We start from the raw sequence: 20,581 nt of genomic DNA, 5'->3' as shown, positions 1-20,581 counted from the left end.
AGGACAATATCGGGGAACTTTCCCAAAGCACTGTCTCTCCTAACAGCTGCATTGGGGAAGTTTTAAGCTTCATGCATGTTCATGTACATGCATGTTCATGAAGGAGCGTGGGCTGTCAACAGAGTCAGAGCTTTAGTTGACTGAAGTCAGGAGGGTCAGAAAAGGTCAACATCATCATCTCCTAGGTTCCAGTTGATCTGGGGTTGGGCGCTTCAGGCTAATCTCTACCACACCATCGAAAGAGATTGGGAGTCTTCACAACTGATACATTATCTTTGCTGTTGTTACTTCTCTTGCCTGGTAACAGTTTGTTCCTGCATTCTTTTGTTCCCTTAAGATCATGAATTACTGAGAGCTGTTCCAGGGCAAGCACTGTGGCCAGGCTTAGATCACAAAATGGCTTAGGCGAAAAATGGCTTCTCTTCTGTCAAGAAAGCCATGCCTGCTTCCAAAAAAGGTATCAAGTATGTACAGATTGGGAGTCAAAAGTGTGTGTAGGTGTGTGCATTGTAGGGTAGCATGGGGGTAAGGAATGGAGATGAAAATTCTTGGTAGCTGTAATCAGACAAAGAAGAACCAGGATTTGGAATTGGGAGATCTGAGTCTGCCACTGGTTGGCTACATAACCTTGTGCAGGTCACAGCACTGTCAGAGCCTCAGTTTCTTCATCTATAAAATGAGGATAAGAGCAATCCCACCCTGGGGTGTTGTGAGGGTCAGAGTCATGCATTACTCATCTTCTGGGTACTACAGACCACACCCTACGATGAGGTTCAGAGATCGAGGGAACAGCCTCTGCCTTAGAGGAGCTCACAGTCTAGGTCCTAGACTTTATGAAAGAAACAAGGAAATAGATAATTCAAACAATGCGACGGGCACGGAGCAAAAGGAAAACGCAGGCATGATGGCACTGCACCTGGAGGCTGCACGCATAGAACAGGCTGCTGACTCCGTCCTTGTCCAGCTTTTCCAGCCCGAGCTCCCTGCCTGTTCTTGCCTGGAAGCTCTCTGCGCACTAGAGCCTGCTGGCAGGAAGTGAGGAAGGATTACCACCAGCAGCTCTCAACCTGTGCACGGCAGCTTTGCATTAACACCAAACCCTGCGCCCTGAGTGGACTGACTTCGAGGTGAGTGTCCCCCGATTTCTCAGAACTTCCCCGAGCAGGACCAAGGCCAGTTGCCCCCATGATGACTTGCTTATCATGCCCCCTCTCAGTGACTCCTTCCTTGCCTCATTTCATTTTCCCAATCTTTTAACAATTCTTTCTGGGGTCATTTCCCTGTAATCTCCTAGCACTCAAATCTTTGTCTGGGGGCCTGTTTCCCTGGAAACCCACTGGAAGGGGGGTGAGCCAGAGTCTCTGCAATGAAGGCTCCGACCTGAGCTCGCTGGGCTCTGAAGGTAAACACGGTTGACCACCGCTAACTCCCGGGCACGGGTAAGGCATCCAAATTAGCATCACTGTTAAAAGAAGGAATTGACCAAAGCCAGGTCGTTGAACCAAGGCATGTCCATGAACAATGTGTTACAGGTCCAATGACAGGAAGTGAGTCTACACGAAGAAATTAAACAAAACAAACCTTTATACAGATAGTTTGAGAAGCCCAAGCTTAGAATGCCCCGTTCCCTTCTTAGCCCTGTCTTTTTGTTTGTTTCTTGTGTCCACAAGCTAAACAATGGTACTTTGTCCCAAGTCTTTCCCAGGATAAGTCAACGCAGAGAAAAAATAAAGCACAAGGGCCCCTTGCATGGAATTTAGCCTCAGGCCTCCGGAACCATGGGATGCTCTGGCCTTAGGAAGGACCCTCTCCGGCCCCCAGCTTTCCAAGGGCTCCAGCTCACGTGCTATATCCCTCGAGAGGACTGGGAGCCACATCAGCACAGCCTGCTAATCACCCCTTGGCAGAGCCAGGCAAGCAGCTCTGGGGAGCCAATTAGTGGAACAATGTCTAGAAGACTGAGTACCAAATAACATCAGAGGCAAGGGTTGATGGCACCTTATCTACCAGAGCCAACCTGTTAGCATGGCTTTGAAGATGTTTCTAAGAATAGGGTGGAAAATTATTAACCTCGAATTGCAACCTTTCTCCACCCCTCCCCAACTACAGTATCCAACGCAGCCGGGGCCTTACACACAGTAGGTGCTCTGGAAAGTTTATAAATACATAAGAGAAAAATATGTTATGTTTCTATTTTTTTTCTTTTGATTTCCATCTTAGTTGAAGACCTTCTCTCCGATACAAAGAAGCAAATTTCAGATATGTAGTTGGATGAGTGGGTAAGCACCTTATTTCATTCAAGTTGCAGCCCATTTTTTTTTTTTTGAGGAATTAAAAATAACTGTACTGTCTTACAAATCAAGTCTTCACAAGAACAGAAATGTGTCTCTAGAAACAATCTAAAGCCCACCTAACCCTTTACGAATCCCAAATTCTCCCCCATCGTCTCAAAAGGCTTGCAGATATTGTAAAAGACCTGGGCTTAGGGAACAAAAGTCCTTCTTGGTGGAAGTCTTCTCCATCTATATTGACTCCTTCCCGTCAGAATTCAAACCAATTCTTGCTCCCCCCACAGTCCCTCACTGTCCTCCTCCTCCTGTCTCTCCCCACCCTGCACAAAGTTCTTTTTTTTTTTTTAAAGATTTAATTTTATTTATTTTTGGCTGCATTGGGTCTTCGTTGCTGCACGCGGGCTTTCTCTTAGTTGCGGCGAGCGGGGGCTACTCTTCGTTGCAGTGCACAGGCTTCTCATTGCGGTGGCTTCTCTTGTTGTGGAGAACTGGCTCTAGGCACGTGGGCTTCAGTAGTGTGGCTCGTGGGCTCAGTAGTTGTGGCACACAGGCTTAGTTGCTCCATGGCATGTGGGATCTTCCTGGACCAGGGCTCGAACCCGTGTCCCCTGCATTGACAGGCGGATTCTTATCCACTGTACCACGAGGGAAGCCCCAAAGTTCTTGAAAGAATGATGCTCCATCCTTATTCTGTACTGTATTTACCCGTCACATCACCTCGCTCTGGCTCCTGCCCCAATACTCCTCTGAAACTGCTCTGGCCAAGATCTCTGACAACCTTGTCAACCTTAAGTTGAATAAGCCCTTCTCAGGTCTGCACTGTACCTGCCTCTCCGCCGTGTTTAGTTCTTCTGATCCTCCCTTTTTCTCTCCTCTCTTCCTTGGCTCTCGTGACATCACACCCTCCCCATTTCCTTCCTGCCCCTGCACGGCTCCACTTCAGTTGGCTTTGCCAGTCTGCTCTTTTCTGGCTGTTTCTTAAATGTAAGTGTAGGTGTTTCCCAGGATTCTTTTCCACATCTTCTGTTCTCACCATTCACAATCTTTCTGGCAATGGAGACATCCACTGCAGACTCATTACCATCCATATGCAGATGCCTCCTAAAGCCATATTCAGTCTGGACCTCTCTTCTTAGCTCTGGACCCAGAAGCTTCCAGACCTAGACTGGTAGGGGAGGTACGTGGGTCTAGACCTCAGAGCCTGCTTCTCCTCCTTGGCCTCCGCAGGATAGTGAAGATAATAGAACCCACTTATCTACTTCTTTCTACTCTACCAAGCACCTGGGGAGCTATATCTCCACGAGGCCCTGCCAAAATTTACACTTCCCTTCCCTTCTGAGCAAAGAAGGACATTGATTTTTTTACTGCAATGCCACAGAAAATGCAGGCTCTCAAGAGAAAATGACAGGGATGGCCAAATGGGTTTCTCACTCCTGCACACACTCTGCATTGCATGTAGTTATTGCAAAACATATTACCGCACATTTAGAGACTTAAAGCTGTACACATCTATTATCTCACAGGTTCTGTGGGTCAGAAGTCTGGACACGGGTTAACTGGGTTCTCTGGTCAGGGTCTCACCAGACTAGAATCAAGGTGTCATTTGGGCTGGGGTCCCATCTGAGGTTCGGGGTCTTACGCTAAGCTCACTGGTTGTTGACAGGAGTCATCCCCTTGTGACTGTGTGGTTGAGACCCCCAGTTTCTTGCTGGCTGTTGGCTGGGGCCCACTCTCAGTTCCTAGAAGCCTACAGTTCCTTGTCACGTTGCTCCCTCTCTAGGCCAGCTCACGTGGCAGACTAATTCTTCAAAGCCAGCAGGAGAATCTTTTGTACTTTAAATCTCTTCCTTATGAACTGCCAGGTCCCTTTCAAGGGCTCACCTGATTTGGTCAGACTCACTCAGGATAAACTTCTTTTGGAGTAACTCAAAGGCAGCTGGTTTGGGACCTTCACTGTATCTACCAAACCTCTTCCTCATTTTACCTAATAACCAAAATGAAACCCAACCTATTCACACTCCAGGGAAGGGGACTCTGCAAGGATATACACCAGGGGTCAAGAGTCTTGAGCCACTTTGGGCTTCTGCCTAGCACATCTCCCTATTTTAATTCCTCCATGGCATGCAATACCAAGTCATGTCCGGGTGTCAGCTGCATTGCTCTTGTACTGTGCAGCGAGGGGCTGTGCAATCTGCCAAGCTTGCCTGGCTAAGGAGACGGATGCAGAAGGATTCTGCCCTGAGTCTACAGCTGAGCAAACAGTCCAGCGAGGAGAGGGTCGAGGTAAGTGTGAAAGATGGCTTTGAACCTATTACTGTCTCCAGGACAGGAATGGCAAAAATGGGGGCTGATGATAACATGAAATCACAACTTTTTTGCCTAATTTGGATAGTAAAAGTGCCAAGTACTCCCAATTGTTATAGAAAAATTCACCATAGGCAAACGTGATTTCTAGGCAAAGGAGACTTTATCAGGGGATAAAAATCTTTCTGCCTTGCAGGTTTGAGGATCTGAAGTAATTCCACTGAAGTAATTTCCACAAGGGTTATCAATAAGAGCACTGTCTTATTTAATCATCAAAAAAGTTCTGTGAATTATATAGAAAATGGATATACAACAAGGTCCTACTGTATAGCACAGGGACCTATATTCAATATTCGGTGATGAAACATAATGGAAAAGAATATTAAAAAAATAATATATGTATATATTTTATATATATATATATATATATATATATATATAAATCACTTTGCTGTGCAACAGAGATTAACACAACATTGTAAATCAACTACATTTCAATTAAAAAAAGAAGTCCTGTGAGATGAGTATGTTACCATTCCCATTTTATAAATAAGGAAACCAAAGCTCAGAGAGGTTAAATAACTTGCTCACAGTCACAGAGCTATTAAGTATAGAAAGATAGGATTGATGGCAGGTCTGTATGGTTCCTTTACTGTCTGTAAAGACCTTGCCAGTTACCATTCGTGAGGTATTATCCCTCGTTCTTACCTCAGTCCCTGTGCATGTGCTCTTCTGGATCCCTTGTGTCCAATACTTCACAGGGATGCCCCTTCCATGTTGCATTGGCCCAAACTGTAGAAATTCTTTCTTAATTTGAAATCTACCATTCTATGAAATTTCTCTGAATTCTACCCTTTGCAGCACGTTGGAAAAGCAACCAACCAACCAATGAAAAGAACTTCCTCCTTCTGATAGCCATCCAAATATTTAAAGACGGCTCCCAGGTTCCCTCTAAGGTGAAATATTCTCAGGTCTTCTCACATGGCTTGATTTCCAGATCATCCATAATCCCACTTGTCCTCTGCTCATTTTTTGGTTTATCATTTCCCTCTCAACATGAGACACTCCAAATTGAAGAGTATTTCTGCTCTAATGAGTCTAGAACACTGTGAGGACATCACCCACTTGATGTGGACACTATGCTTGTATTAATACAGCCTAAAACCACGTTGGCTTTGCATGTGGCCACATCACATTGTTGGCTCAAATGTAGACTGCACTTGGCTAAAACTTTGGGTCTTTTCCAGCTACACTGAGGTCAAGTCAGATTGTCTCAATCCTGACCTTGTGTTGCTGAACTTTTTCTAACCTACTGCTTTTCAGTAGCTACAGTCCTCTTTTAGAACATGTTTAAATCCTTCTACGTGTGAGTCTGCAGTGCAAGGTATAAACTCTTCTTCCAGTTCTGGGTCACATGTACAGTTGATAAGTAGGTTTTCTTCCTCTTAATCCAGATATTTATCAAGTGTTATATGGGCAGGCTGAAGCATTGAGTTCTTTGAGGTTGGCATGACAATTTTAGTAACCTGACAGCTTTTAAAAAAACATTAACTGCTTAATTGAACCAGCACCCATGCCTTGTGAACATTGAGATGTGGTGTGTCTGTGACATTCTCTTTATCCATGAACCTAGTAACTCTCTTAAAAATGGAAATAAGACTAATGAGAAAAAATTTCCCTAGAAAAACCATGCTGATTTTTAATCATTACTAACGATCACAAACCATCTGCTAACATTCATAGCCTACTGCTTTCAGAGGACTGATGCTATTATAACTTGTTCCTGGAGTATACCTTCTTCACTTTTCTAAAGATCATTAGACTGTTTGGAAACCTTGTTTAAGCATTCTTTCTGAAATTTCATTCATGTAAATAATTGGCTTATATGAATATTTTTCCTAATAGATTTTCTAAAAAATTCAACACTTCTCCAAAACACCAAATCGGCAAAGTCCTAACAAGGTTTCAACTACTATTATTTATAACACACATACCTCCAAAAGATAGCTAAATATACCAAGCTTGTGAAATACAGTTATGGAACTTACAACTGTGAAGAACCAAATCAGGTAAATCACAGCCTCCAGGTCAGCAGGGATGGAATCTAGGCCACTCGTTTTACTTCTTATTTTGAGATAATCTTTTCCGCACTCTTTCTGGGGCCCTGGAATTTTGTGTTTTTAATTCCTTTTTTATCATAATGAGGCATCATCATTATACTAAGCTCTGAGTAAACCAAAGGAAATGTAAATTAGTCTGAAGCATCTCTGGTCTCTGGTGCTGGTTGAAAGCCGCTTGGGCTTCAGTCTGGAAGTCCAGAATTAATGAAAGGTGGATGACAATGATCAAAGCTTATTTCTGATAATGAATATGCCTGGTGTGTTTGGTTAGTTAAATCTGTCCATTTTACTATAGTATCCTATTTCATTGCATCTTAAAAATATCTGGGATTTGAGGTAGTTTTTTTAAAGCATTTTGAAGTTTAAAATACATTATGTACACAAAGCATAAAATGTACATATAGAGTTGAATAAATTATTGTAAAGTGAACACCCATGCAGTCACCCCTGGGCCAAGAAACAGACCCTTCTGCACCCCAGGAGTGCCCACTATATTCTACCGATGACTGTGTTCTTGCTGTGTCCTCACATGACAGAGAGAGAGAGAGACAGGGAGAGATCTTTGTTCTCTCCTTATAAGGACACTATCCCATTATGAGGACCCCATCCTCAGGACCTCATCTAAAAGTAATCACCTCCCAAAGGCCCCATCATATGGTAGTTCTATTTTTAGTTTTTTAAGGCTTTTCTATACTGTTCTTCACAGAGGCTGTATCAATTTACATTCCCACCAACAGTGCAAGAGGGTTCCCTTTTCTCCACACCCTCTCCAGCATTTATTGTTTGTAGATTTTCTGATGATGCCCATTCTAACCGCTGTGAGGTGATACCTCATTGTAGTTTTCATTTGCATTTCTCTAATAATTACTGATGTTGAGCATATTTTCATGTGCCTCTTGGCCATCTGTATGTCTTCTTTGGTGGAATGTCTATTTAGGTCTTCTGCCCTTTTTTTTTTTTTTTTTTTTGCGGTACGCGGGCCTCTCACTGCTGTGGCCTCTCCCGTTGCAGAGCACAGGCTCCGGACGCACAGGCTCAGCGGCCATGGCTCACGGGCCCAGCCGCTCCGCGGCACGTGGGATCCTCCTGGACCGGGGCACGAACCCGTGTTCCCTGCATCAGCAGGCGGACTCTCAACCACTGTGCCACCAGGGAAGCCCCTGCCCATTTTTTAATGGGGTTGTTTGCTTTTTTGATATTGAGCTCCAGGAGCTCATACAGAGTGAACTAAGTCAGAAAGAGAAAAACAAGTATCGTATATTAACGCATATATGTGGAATCTAGAAAAATGGTACAGATGAACCTATTCGCAGGGCAGGAATAGAAACGCAGACATAGAGAATGGACATGTGGACACAGAGGGGGAAGGGGAGGGTGGGATGAATTGGGAGATTAGGTTTGACATAAATACACTACTATGTGTAAAATAGATAGCTAGTGGGAACTTGCTGTATAGCACAGGGAGCTCAGCTCGGTGCTCTGTGATGACCTAGCTGGGTGGGAATGGGTAGGGGAGGGGGATGCAAGAGGGAGGGGATATATGTATACATACAGCTGATTCACTTCACTGTACAGCAGAAACTAACACCACATTGTAAAGCAATTACACTCCAATAAAAAAAAAAATTTAAAGTAATCACCTCTCAAGGGCCCCATCTCCAAATACAATCACACTGGGGGTTAAGGTTTCAGCCTATGAATTTTGGGAGACACAATTGAGTCTATAGCTCTGAGCAAAGAGGATAAAGTTTTATACTGACTATTTGGCCATTTGTCCAGCATTCTGCTCCAGTACAGCACCTATGGTAACAGGAATATGTTCAAAACAAGGTATCCTGCACATAAAAATCTATGTACGTTTTGTATGGGTGGAAGCGAGGGAAATGCAAAATTGAGGAGTGTTGAGAAATGAGGGAGAGAGACAGGCAAAAGCCAGTTTAGGGGTGGGGTGGGGGGTCCTGAATTTACAAAAAAGGAGGGATTTTATCTCCTGAATGACTGGGAGCATGAAAAAATAGAGTCAATGATATAGTCACACGTGGTTGGCTGTTAGCTTTAAGAGCTACAGAAATGTTCATCCTAATGATCCCACTTTGGGGAATTTATCCTAAGAAAATAAACAAGAAGATCAAGAGAGGTATGTACACAAAGACATTTATCACATTATTTGACAATAATAAAAACTGGGAGAAATCCACAAAGGAATACTTAAGTAGTTATTAAGTAAATGTTTGTTGAGTGAACCAATAAATTCTTGCTAATATAAAGTGATGATTAAAACACTGAAGTCCAGGTTAACAGAATGGAAAAACCTTTGAAGGAGGTCAAATAAACAAAATATAAAATTGTAACTACACAATAGTACAACTCTGTAAATACAGTGACAAAAGATGGATAAAACTAGGAGTAAATACAGATCAAGATGACCACAGACTATCTGTTAGGTTGGTGCAATTATGTGCCACCGATGTATCATGTCTACAAAAGATACTGCCATTTTACAAATAAAAAGCAACCCATCTTGTGAAAGGTAATCTGGTCAGCTTGACTGCAGTCACCACCTCACAGAGTAGCCTTTGTTTGTAGCCAGCCTGAATAAACACTTGGCTTTCAGTGACACAAGTGAATTGATGAAATACTTGGGGTCAATATAGTGGAAAGAAGGATGTGTTTTACAATGAAGCACAGAACGTGGTAACTGGGGGAAGCAGGGTAAAGGAGGAAGAGGATTTGAGCTGTTAAATGAACTACATGCTTCAGGACAAATCATCCATTATCTCCCATGAGCAGGATGAGAAATAGGGAACCTAAACAGTATGATGATGGCTGAGCAGAACTGTGCTTATCCTCCCTGGAAACAAATACTGGAAAGAAAGAGAACCAGATACATGGCACTAGTTAAGACATTACTGGATTATGCCATTATAGCTCATCGGGTAATACGTTCCCTCGGGGTAGAGCTGTAGAATTTCAGAGCTAGAAAAGGGGTTAGGGGATCCAGCCAAGGTCACACAGCTGATGTTTAACACTGAAATAGAAACACAGCCTCTCCGCTGATGGGTGGGGTTGTGTTCCTGTCTTGCTAGTTGTTTGGCATAGGATGTCCAGCAGTGGAGCTTGCTGGTCGTTGAGTGGAGCTGGGTCCTAGCTTTAAGATGGAGATCTCTGGGAGAGCTTTTGCCGATTGATATTACGTGGGGCCAGGAGGTCTCTGCTGGACCAGTGTCCTGAACTCGGCTCTCCCACCTCATAGGCTCAGGACTGACACCCGGCCTGAGCACCAAGACACTATTTACAGTAGCCAAGACATGGAAGCAACCTAAGTGTCCATCGACAGATGAATGGATAAAGAAGATGTGGCACATATATACAATGGAATATTACTCAGCCATAAAGCGAACAAAATTGATTTGTTGTGAGGTGGACGGACCTAGAGTCTGTCATACAGAGTGAAGTAAGTCAGAAAGAGAAAAACAAATACCGTATGCTAACACATATATATGGAATCTAAAAAAAAAAAAAAGGTTCTGAAGAACCTAGGGGCAGGACAGGAATAAAGACGAAGACATAGACAGTGGACTTGAGGACACGGGGAGGGTGAGGGGTGGGCTGGGACGAGGTGAGAGAGTGGCATGGACATATATACACTATCAAATGTAGAATGGATGCCTGGTGGGAAGCAGCCGCATAGCACAGGGAGATCAGCTCAGTGCTTTGTGACCACCTAGAGGGATGGGATAGGGAGGGTGGGAGAGAGACACAAGAGGGAGGGGATATGGGGATATGTGTATACATATAGCTGATTCACTTTGTTATACAGCAGAAGCTAATGCACCATTGTAGAGCAATTATACTCCAATAAATATGTTAAAAAATACTTCATAGAAGTAAAAAAAAAGATCTTTAAAGGAGTTTTATTAGCTGAACTTGTGGGCATTTTTGGAGCATACTTTTTATTTAAAAAGATGAACACAAGCCAAGGTTTCAGGCAAACAATGAGCAAGAAATTCCCCTTCATCTTGGAAGTTCATTACAAATCCATTGAACACTCTGGAATGTACGGAATCAGAGAGCAAGATCCAGAAAAGTGGCTGAATGGCAAAAATTAGGAATTTGCCCATTGATCAAGGTTTGCCCTATTTCATAGTATCAGGCAAGACTAAAATTCCAAAGTTGACATGGATGGATTTCAGAATATTTAAGGTTAAATGTAAACTCTAAGTCAGAGGTTTTATTCTTTGGACTAACTGTGAAGAAATTGATGGAAGATATTTTTATTATGTTATAAATGGAGTTTTGTTTACTACTCAAAATAAAGTGGTTCTCCTTAAAAAACAAAATGAAAAAACTCCCCTGTAATTCTGAATATATAAACCTTTCAAAATAGATAAAATAGTAAGATATCTATTTTTAATATTTATTACATTTTTTCTTTTCCATTATAGTTTATTACAAGATACTGAGTACCTAGTGCCCTATGCTACACAGTAGGACCTTGTTGTTTATCTAATTTATTCCCCTCTCCTTTCCCCTTTGGTAACCGTAGGTTTGTTTTCTATGTCTGTGAGTCTGTTTCTGTTTTGTAAATAAGTTCATTAATATTTATTACATTTTAACTCAATTTAAAATCACATTATCTAAAAATATATTAACTAGAAATATTATTTTTATCCATTTTCACTTTACCTGAAACAATATTCAAACTCTACATCAATGTCTCTGGTACTACTAGAGCCGCTTTGGAATACAATTTGTCATAAAAAAAGAAAAAAAAAAAAAAAAAGAAACACAGGCTTCAGAGTCACAGGGACCGAGTTTCAAACTCCAGAACCACCGCTTTCTCGCTATTTCAATTATGCACTCCCTCAGACTACAACTCCACCACAACATGTCAAGGGCTGTCATCCTCCCCCTAACACCAGTGAAGGGGTCCTCACTGCTAGCTGGACAGCAAATGGTCCATCTCTAAAATCCCATTTTATTTTAGTTTTAATTGATGTCCAGTTGATTTAAAATGTTGTGTTAGTTTCTGGTGTACAGCAAAGTGATTCAGTTATGTATGTATTTTTTCAGATTCTTTTCCATTATAGTTTATTACAAGATATTGAATATAGTTCCCTCTGCTATACAATAGGTCCTTGTTGTTCATTTCACATATAGTAGTTTGTATCTGCTAATCCCAAACTCCTAGTTTATCCCTCCCCTCCACCCCACCCCCCTTTCCCCTTTGGTAACCATAAGTTTGTTTTCTGTCTGTGAGTCTGTCTCTGTTCTGTAAATAAGTTCCTTCGTATCATTTTTCTGATTCCACATATAGGTGATATCCTATGATATTTGTCTTTCTTTGTCTGGTTTACTTCATTTAGTATGATAATCTCTAGGTCCATCTATGTTTCTGCAAATGGCATTATTTCATTCTTTTTTTTATGGCTAAGTGAAATCCCATTTCAGAGTCGGCTTCCCAGGACCACTTCCAGTACCAACTGCCTCAGACTGAGATCCCTGCAGACAGACTCTGAGATGGGGAGTTGCATGTTGAAAGTTTGTAAGGAAGGAAGAAACGACGGCAGGAACAGGTAGAGGGAGAAGTTGGGAAAACTGACATTGGCCGTGAATTGGGTTGGGATACCGGTGACAGGGGGCATACTCCTGGTATAATATTTCTGGCATTAGAGAGGCATGAGGAAAATGGTAACTAGAAAGACAGTGGAATTGGCTGCTGCAGAGTACCACTGATCTGATGGAAAGAGGATACAGGTTCAGGACGAGATAAGGAGAAGGGGTTCTATTCTGCAGAGTGAATTGCAGCAGACAGGTTGTGGGGCTGGAGCTGCAGTGGCTGCTTCCTGATTATGCTGGTTTCCCCCTTGACCAGGACAGTGGCAACTGAGGCTCTGGAGCTGCCAGCTCCCTTGGCAGCTCAGGTTGGCAGTGTGGCTTTGGTTATTGCTCCTGGAAGCTCATGCCAGATCTCTTTCTTTAGCCCTCCCAAGGATTATGCAACTGAAGGCTGGTCAATTCCAACCCAAGCCTGTTAGATTTCAAAACCCATGCTCTGTCCTCAACACCTCGTGGTGACTGGGAGGACTGAGCTTTCATTACCTAAAATGAACTAAGTCAAGGAAAGGACACATAGTTGGAGGGCACTGGAGGGGGAAATGTGCTCAGTTGTAGGCACAAGGAACTTGAAATAAGACAGCTGATGGGACCATCTAGCAGAAATTTGAGGGTGAGGGATTGGCTCTTATTAGAGAGCCCAGGACTAAAAATGTAGATTTTGAATTCTCTCCTAGAAGTGATGGTTGACAGCTTGGCCCTGGGTACGACTGCCTAGGAAGAGTGTAGGAAGAGAAAAGGGCTGAGAGGAGGACTGTAGGCAAGGAAAAGGATGCAGTGGAAAAAATAAAAGCAGCCATTTTGGGATAAAATACTTGGGTTCAAGGCCTGGCTCTACATCATACTAGCTGTGTGATGTTGGGCAAGTTAGTTGACCTCTCTGTGCTCAGTTTAGGAGAGAGCTTTAAGCATCTCACACTCCTGGCTCCAATCTTTGGTTCTGTTTGGAGGAGAGCAGAGAAGTTGCCTGTTGCCTCATATTTGCAAAATGGCTTTTCACGGCTCTGGCCATTGTGTCTTCACATAACTGTGTTCAAGACAGGAAGAAAAGAGATTGAGTGGGAAAGAGGGCCCTTCTTTAATTTGGAGGCAGCTTTTCTCGATATTCTTCAGCAAATGTGTTCTCAGGTCTCATTGGTCAGGATCAGGTTGCATGGTCACCCTCAGTTGCATGGGAGGCTGGGAACAAGCCAAGTTTATTACTCTCTTGGAGCCTTTTTCTTGCTGGTCTCCTTAGAATGTTCTACCTCCAGACTTTGGAATGGCTTGCTCCTTCATTTCACTTAGGTCTCTGTTCATATCTTATATCTGACCTCCTTAACCTTCTCCATCACTCTCCTTACTCTTAGTATTTTTTTACAGTGCTCATTGATTGATTGATTCATTGATTAATTAATATGTTTATTTGTTTAGCTACCTGAATATACGTTTACTAGAATGTAAGCTCCACAAGGGCAGGGACTTCGATATACTCACTAGTGCATCCTGTGCCTACAACAGTGCATGGCACAGAGAAGGTGCCTCTTGTTGAAGGAATACATAAATGGATGGATGAATGACCTTTGCCAACAGCTGTATGAGTCATGTGAGTATATGAGGTGTCACCGCTTTTATGACTGAGGAAACAGTGGCTTGGGAACATCCAGCAGCTTGTCTAGGCTTTATAGCTAGCTAATCAATCACCCTGTAGATTTCTAGGATTGCCCGTCTATCCGATTCTATTAAACCACACTTAGTCTAAGAGTTGGGAAATCGGGCTTCCTCTCCTGGCTATGTGGACAATTTTCTGGATGACCTTGGGCAAATTAGAAAAGGTGAATTTTCTAAGCCTTGTTATTCTAATCATGTGAATAAAGGCAAGGTTGTTGTTGTGTGGTGGTGTTTTTTTTTTAACCTCCAAGGTCCTTACCAGCTTTACCTTTACTTCAGTATCAAATAATTCACACTTGTAAGTTAATCATTGTTGTTATATTTGCTTCCTGCCTTGGAACGGAGAGTGTAATCGATATGTAGGGTGCAGCCCAGTGGTCCCACACTTACCAGCAAAGTCCACATGGGCCTTTCTTGTTCTCCCTGGCAGGGGACCTGGTCACTCCTGTATTAGCTAGACAGCTGTGGCCCTTGTTCTTGCTAGTTTTTTCATCTTCGGCAAAATGTGGCTTCTCTGAGCTTCAAATCTTTTCTGGGAAGATTAAGTGGGATAATATACATAAGACAGAGTTGAAATTGCTTGTTGCTCGGAAAGTGTTAAAATGAATGGCGGCCACATAAGAGATACATGGGCCATGATGTTGTTACGCTTTGATGATTGCTAGGTGTCCCTCCTATACTGAAAATATTGCTTAACTGTGGAAATACAGTAAACACAGGATCCATGTATTTTTCTGGAAACATTTTTTAAATGTGCAACCTTGCACAGCTCATTCAAGGATGTGGCTCATAAAATCAGCATAGCTTTTGCTGGCCAGGGTGAGGGAAGAGACCAAGTGGCAAGTACCATGTCAGATGCTTGTAGATACACAATCCCATATAATGCCCAATAAATACTGCTGACATAGTGAATCCCTGCCCTCCACCGGCAACAGTTCAAACATATCTGATGCGCATTTTTTATTTGTCTGTTCTTGAAAAGAAAGTCTGTTGTTTTGTATGTACTGAAATGAATAGTATTGTGTTATAGATCTCCTTCTGCTTTTACTTTTTATCACTAAGCACTATGCTTGTAAGATGGGTCCATGTTCCAGGACAGATGCTTGGCTGTTTCTTGGAACGCTGCATGGAGTTGCAGTGTCCATCCTCATTTTACTCATCCTGCAGTGATGCACCTTGTGAGGGGGATATGGAAGCCCTCGGGCACTGCTGATGGGAAGGAAGGTAAGCTGCTATGGCCATTCTGGAGAACAATCTGGCAGAGTACTGGGTCACATGCCAGTCATACATCCTGTGATGTGGGTAGGTACCATAGAGAAATCTGTTTGTTGCAGTGTTGTTTACGAAATCCAAGAGCTGGAGCTGGGCAGTTGTGTGCTGGAAACTGGCAGCTCACAAGGGACAATTGTTAAATTTTCAGGAATTTGATGAGCTGGTGTCTATATTCAGCCATTATTAAAAATCAAATTATATAAATATATGTTATGTTTAAATACATATTAAAACCAAAGGTAATAAGTACTTAAAATTCATCACTTCATCAGTCACTGTTTGACTATCATCTAGGCCCTAGAGGTGATGACATCTACTGTATGGTGGAAATACTTTACCATTTTGTACTCAACTGTCCATCTCTTCCCCTCTCTGTGTTCAGGGACATCACATTGGCAGCTTGAAACAGGCCATTGTGGGAATAATTACACCATGAAAATTAGCAAACACTAAAACCAGGGTTTTTTTTGGTTTTTTGCCCTGAGAGCCATTTGTTAAACATTTACCAGTTCACTGGAGGCTGGTATTATCTCTCCTTTCCAAATGAGGAAAATGAAGCTCAAACAGGTTATGAAACTTGCCCCAAATCATACAACTTTTGAGTAGGAGAAATTGGATTCAGACCCAGGTCTATCTCAGACCTTGTACTATGATGAAAATTAGAAGTGAGTTATACCATTTAGACTATACAATTCTTACCTTATCACCACCAGGGCACTTATATTTTTAGTTTAAAAACAAAACAAAACAAAACCTATTGGCTGCCAGTATCTGGGTGCAGTGTGAAATCAAGAAAAGCAGAGTTTCTAGAAACATGTGCTTTTACCAAGTGAGTGTCATTAACTGCTCACGTGAGAGTTCTGTCCCAAAACACAGGTGCTGTTGCTGACAGTACGGATGAAAAATAAACAAGCTGCTCTTCAGGTTTGTGTTGCGAGGCTGCATAAACTAATCATTCGACACCACAGCTAAGCTATTTTAGCTACTGTTTAACCTTATAGTATTTGTTAAGTAATACTATCTGCACACTGGAGGCCTTGACCCTGTCCCTGCCTGTTGGTGTGTGTTTACATACGTGAAAGTTACTTCCTAAATTTTCCTTGGAGAGCAACTTGAAATTTAGCCACATTTTGTTCTCATTGTCAAATATCTATTCCCTCCCTCATTCAGTCATTCAGTTAGCCCTCAAAGAACCTTTATAAAGCCCCTGTTATGTACAAGACACAGGGGAAACAAGGATCAATAAAATATGTCCCTGACCTTCAGAAGCTAACAGTCCAGCATGAAAAACATACATTTTAAACATGGAACTCTGATTAAAGGCCCACAATAAAGGCAAATACAAAGGCTATGGGAACGTCTTAGTCCCTTCGGGCTGCCATAACAAAATACCACAGACTGCTTGTAAGTAACAGACATTTTTTTTTAGTGGCCTCTCCCGTTGCGGAGCACAGACTCCAGACGTGCAGGCTCAGCGGCCATGGCTCACGGGCCCAGCCGTTCCGCAGCATGTGGGATCCTCCCGGACCGGGGCACGAACCCGTATCCCCTGCATCAGCAGGTGGACTCTCAACCACTGCGCCACCAGGGAAGCCCGTAACAGACATTTATTTCTCACAGTTCTGGAGGCTGCGAAATCCAAGATCAAAGGGCCGGCATAGTTGGGTTCTGGTGAAGGCCCTCTTCCTGGTGGCAGATTGCCGACTTCTCTCTGTCTCTTCACGTGGTGGAGGCACAAGCAAGCTCCCTGGTCTCTCTTATAAGGGTACCAATCCCATTGAGGTCTCTGCTCTCGTAACCTAATCACCTCCCAAAAGCCCCACTTCCTGTCACCATCACCTTGGGGGTTAGGATTGCAACATAAGAATTTGGGAAGGAGAGCACAAATATTCAGACCATAGCATAGAATAACTCATAAACTGAACCTCAGGACAGTATTGGGTCTCTTTGGCCAAGGAAGTGGTAACTTGGGGCCTGTACCAAAGAAACGAGTATAGAAACATCTAGCTTGAGTGACGTTACTCTGGCAGAGATTAGGCTTAGGCTACGTATTTAACAATTAAGCAAAGAGAAGGCGTACAACGCAATGAATATTCGAAGGCACTGGTTAAATTTCTGACTCTGCTGCTTCCTTACTGTGTGACCTTGAACAAGAAGAAATTTCCCCTATCTGGGACTCAAACTCTTCATCTTGTGTATTGGTTAGAGTGAGGGCTAGGTTGTTATAAAAAAGATACAGTAGCTTTGAGAAAATGGACATTTCTCTCTCCACTAATAGTCTGGCCAACCCATTTGGCAGGATAACTGCTCTGTGAGGTTATTCTGAGATATAGGTTCCTTCCATCTTGCTGTTCTGGCATTCCTGAGAGTTGCCTTATTTGTTGAAGAAGGCCTGCAGGCATGCCCGTGTTCAGGCCATAGGGATGTGCACACACCCTTTCTGCTTCCATTCCATTGATTACATGCCATACCTGGCTGCAGGAGAGACTTGGGGTGCTCTAGGCCCAAGAAAAAGGAAAGAAAGGACTTTGAGAGGAGAACCAGCTGTCAACCACAGCTTGAGACCAGAAAGTTGAGCAAACTATTTCTAACATGACTCAGCTCAACACTTTTATGCATGAAATTCTCTCTGAAATATGAATATGAGATGAACATTACTTTTTTTTTTATCATTACATCAGTTCTGCTAAATGGTTAAGTACAAAGATGAACTGAAGTGAGGGCATATAGATATGAAACGACTGGATTTCCTAGGCTGATATTTTTTTTTAAGTATTTTTAGTAAGGAAAATTTCAAGGGTACACCAACGTACAGAATATAGTATAACAAATCTCTGTGTACCTACTACGAAGCCTCAACTATTTTCAACGCACAGCCAATTGTGTTTCATGTATACCCCCCAATACCTGGGCATTTCCTTTATCCCATTTATATATATCTTAAGCGTATCCTCTATTCTAGGCACTGTGTACTACATACATGATTCCACCAGAGCCAGCAGGCTTTCTCGTGCTTCTATAGTAGTTGCCATCATTCATTTTGTAAGTTAAGGCACCTAATCTTCCAATAATCCTATGCAATAGACACTACCATTCTGCAGATGAAAGAACTGAAGCACATCCCCCAGTAAGCCCCAGAGCTGAGATTCAAACCCAGGCAGTCTGGTTTCGGTGGCTGTGCCTTTAGCCATGACACCACAGTGTATCACACAGGAATTTACATTGCTCCACTGGACACTTAACTGCTTATCCAGAGCTTCTGCATTAAAATTGTTCCTGCCCTGCTTTTCCCAAGATCAATGAATAGAACTGTCCTTACAACACTCTTCAGGTGGTCCACCTTCCCCCAAACAAAATAACAACTTACTCAAAGCCATATTCTAATATATGTGTAATTTTGAAATGGTAGCTTCCTTTTCTTCTTTCCCTTTAACTATTACCCATCACGGTTTCACAAGTCTTAGAACTGAGTTTCTCTTAGGGCATGCTATTAAAATAACACATTTGTAAGTGTTCTAAACAAGATTATTAATTTTAAAAGTGTTTACACTTATCCAATCTTATCCTAATTAAATAATTTATGTGAAGTGCCTAATACAGTGGCTAGCGGAGTTCACTATAAATATTAATTTCTTCATTTACTCTGATAACCGTATAAAGTAGGTTGGACAGGCTCTATTAATCAGATTTGACAGATGAAGAAACTAAACTACAAAGAGGTCCTATTGCTCAGCAGTTCGTTAAGATCCCTGCCAACATGAAGTCTCTTGATTCATGAGGTCTCCTGGTTCACATCAGTGCATATTAATCAAAGCTTGCAATTCTTTGGGTGTATACAGTATTTCTTCCTAGAGAAGGAGGTGGATCGCCCCGCTTGGGCTGTGCTTGACCTGACTGCTGATCTGGAGGAAATAAGGGAGGTAGAGACAAATCTTAGGACAAACATCATCTTGTGAGGCTCCTGTTGCTGGTGGCGTCTCTGCAGTGTCTGCAGGCAAGAGAGACCACTGTCGGGACTTCCCTGGCCGTCCAGCGGTTAAGACGCTGCACTTCCACTGCAGGGGGCACGGGTCCGATCCCTGGTCGAGGAACTAAGATCCTGCATGCCACTTGGCAAGGCCAAAAAATTTAAAAACAGCAAACAAACAACAACCCCCACCCAGAAAACCCCATTGTCCTCTAGGAAGAGGGAGGGCACTGCTTCTGGGGTTCAAGGTCCTCAGGTTTGTCCATTCAAATATCCCTATCCCATGTCTCAAGGTCTACCATTTCCTTTTCTGGGCCCTGACACTGATATCAGAGACTGTTAAGGCTGTGTAACCGTGCTGTACTCACAATTTGCCTTGGTAACCGTGCTGTACTCACAATTAAACCCCAAGACTGAATTTCAGCCATCTTCCTGTAGCCGTGGGAAGGAGGGGGACATCTCCACGCTGCTGGGGAAGCATTCCCAGTTTTACAGCACTCCTTGAGGTTGATAGTTGGCTAACCAAGTCTGACATTTTCTTTTCCCTTAACAAGACTTCTAAAGACCAGCAACCAAAGTCAGCCAGTTCTACATTCCTTATAATTAACATTGATCATATTTTTTAATGAGTTGCGACTACATAAATCAATGCTTCATCTTCCATCTTCATCATTCCAATTCACTGCTGGTGAAAATCTCAGTAACTGTGATACTGCCACATGCCGGGGGTTAAGATCACCCCACTTACCAACATTAATGGGATACTTATCACTATCTAATTGGTCCAATACTAGACTCTTGTCTGGAATGTCTGTTTGTTGAGCTGCTTGTGGTACCAAGTGTCTTAGCCTGGGTTCCCAAAGTAGCAAGGTTCAGAGAAGTACTTGCATGCGTGAGTTTATTTTGGAATATGATTCCAAGGAAAAAGAATGGGGTCTGGGAAGAGTAAAACAAGGAAGGAGGACAATCCAATTCAAGGGTGTTTTATTGAGCTGATCACTGCTGACCAGCTTTATTTTTCTGGGGACCATCTGAGGATTAATGTAGAATCAGCCACTTGAGGGTGATGCGGTGAATAGTAGGTAAGTGTTGCCCCTGGGAGTTTATGTGTTAAAATTTCTCACTATGATTGTGGATTTATATATTTCTCCACGCAGATGTATCCATTTTTGCTTCATGTGTTTTGAAGTCATATTGTAAGTAGAATCTATAGAGTTAGAATATTTCGCTGGTAATTTGGTCTTTTTATCATTATAAAGTGACCTTCTTAGTAATGCTTTTTGCCTTAAATTCTAGTTTCTGTGATAATACCTACCATGGGATAACTTAATTCCATTTTTCAATCTATTGGTATTCGTATG

The 20,581-nt window shown here is 42.5% G+C and overlaps 1 long non-coding RNA gene across 2 annotated transcripts in view; it reads right to left on the bottom strand.

Annotated features, from left to right (window-relative positions):
• The window catches only part of LOC309792150, an 86,668-nt gene that overhangs the window by 7,205 nt on the left and 58,882 nt on the right, over nt 1-20,581 (bottom strand). For both annotated transcript variants that reach the window (XR_014291607.1, XR_014291608.1), the window contains exon 4: nt 14,372-14,513. This is a non-coding gene — a long non-coding RNA (uncharacterized lncRNA). The remainder of the gene's footprint in view (nt 1-14,371; nt 14,514-20,581) is intronic.

The sequence above is a fragment of the Mesoplodon mirus genome (assembly GCF_964341445.2).
Source record: "Mesoplodon mirus genome assembly, chromosome: 16".
Lineage (NCBI taxonomy): Eukaryota > Metazoa > Chordata > Mammalia > Artiodactyla > Ziphiidae > Mesoplodon > Mesoplodon mirus.
Note: the sequence above shows the minus strand (reverse complement) of the source record. Positions and strands in the feature narration are given on the sequence as shown.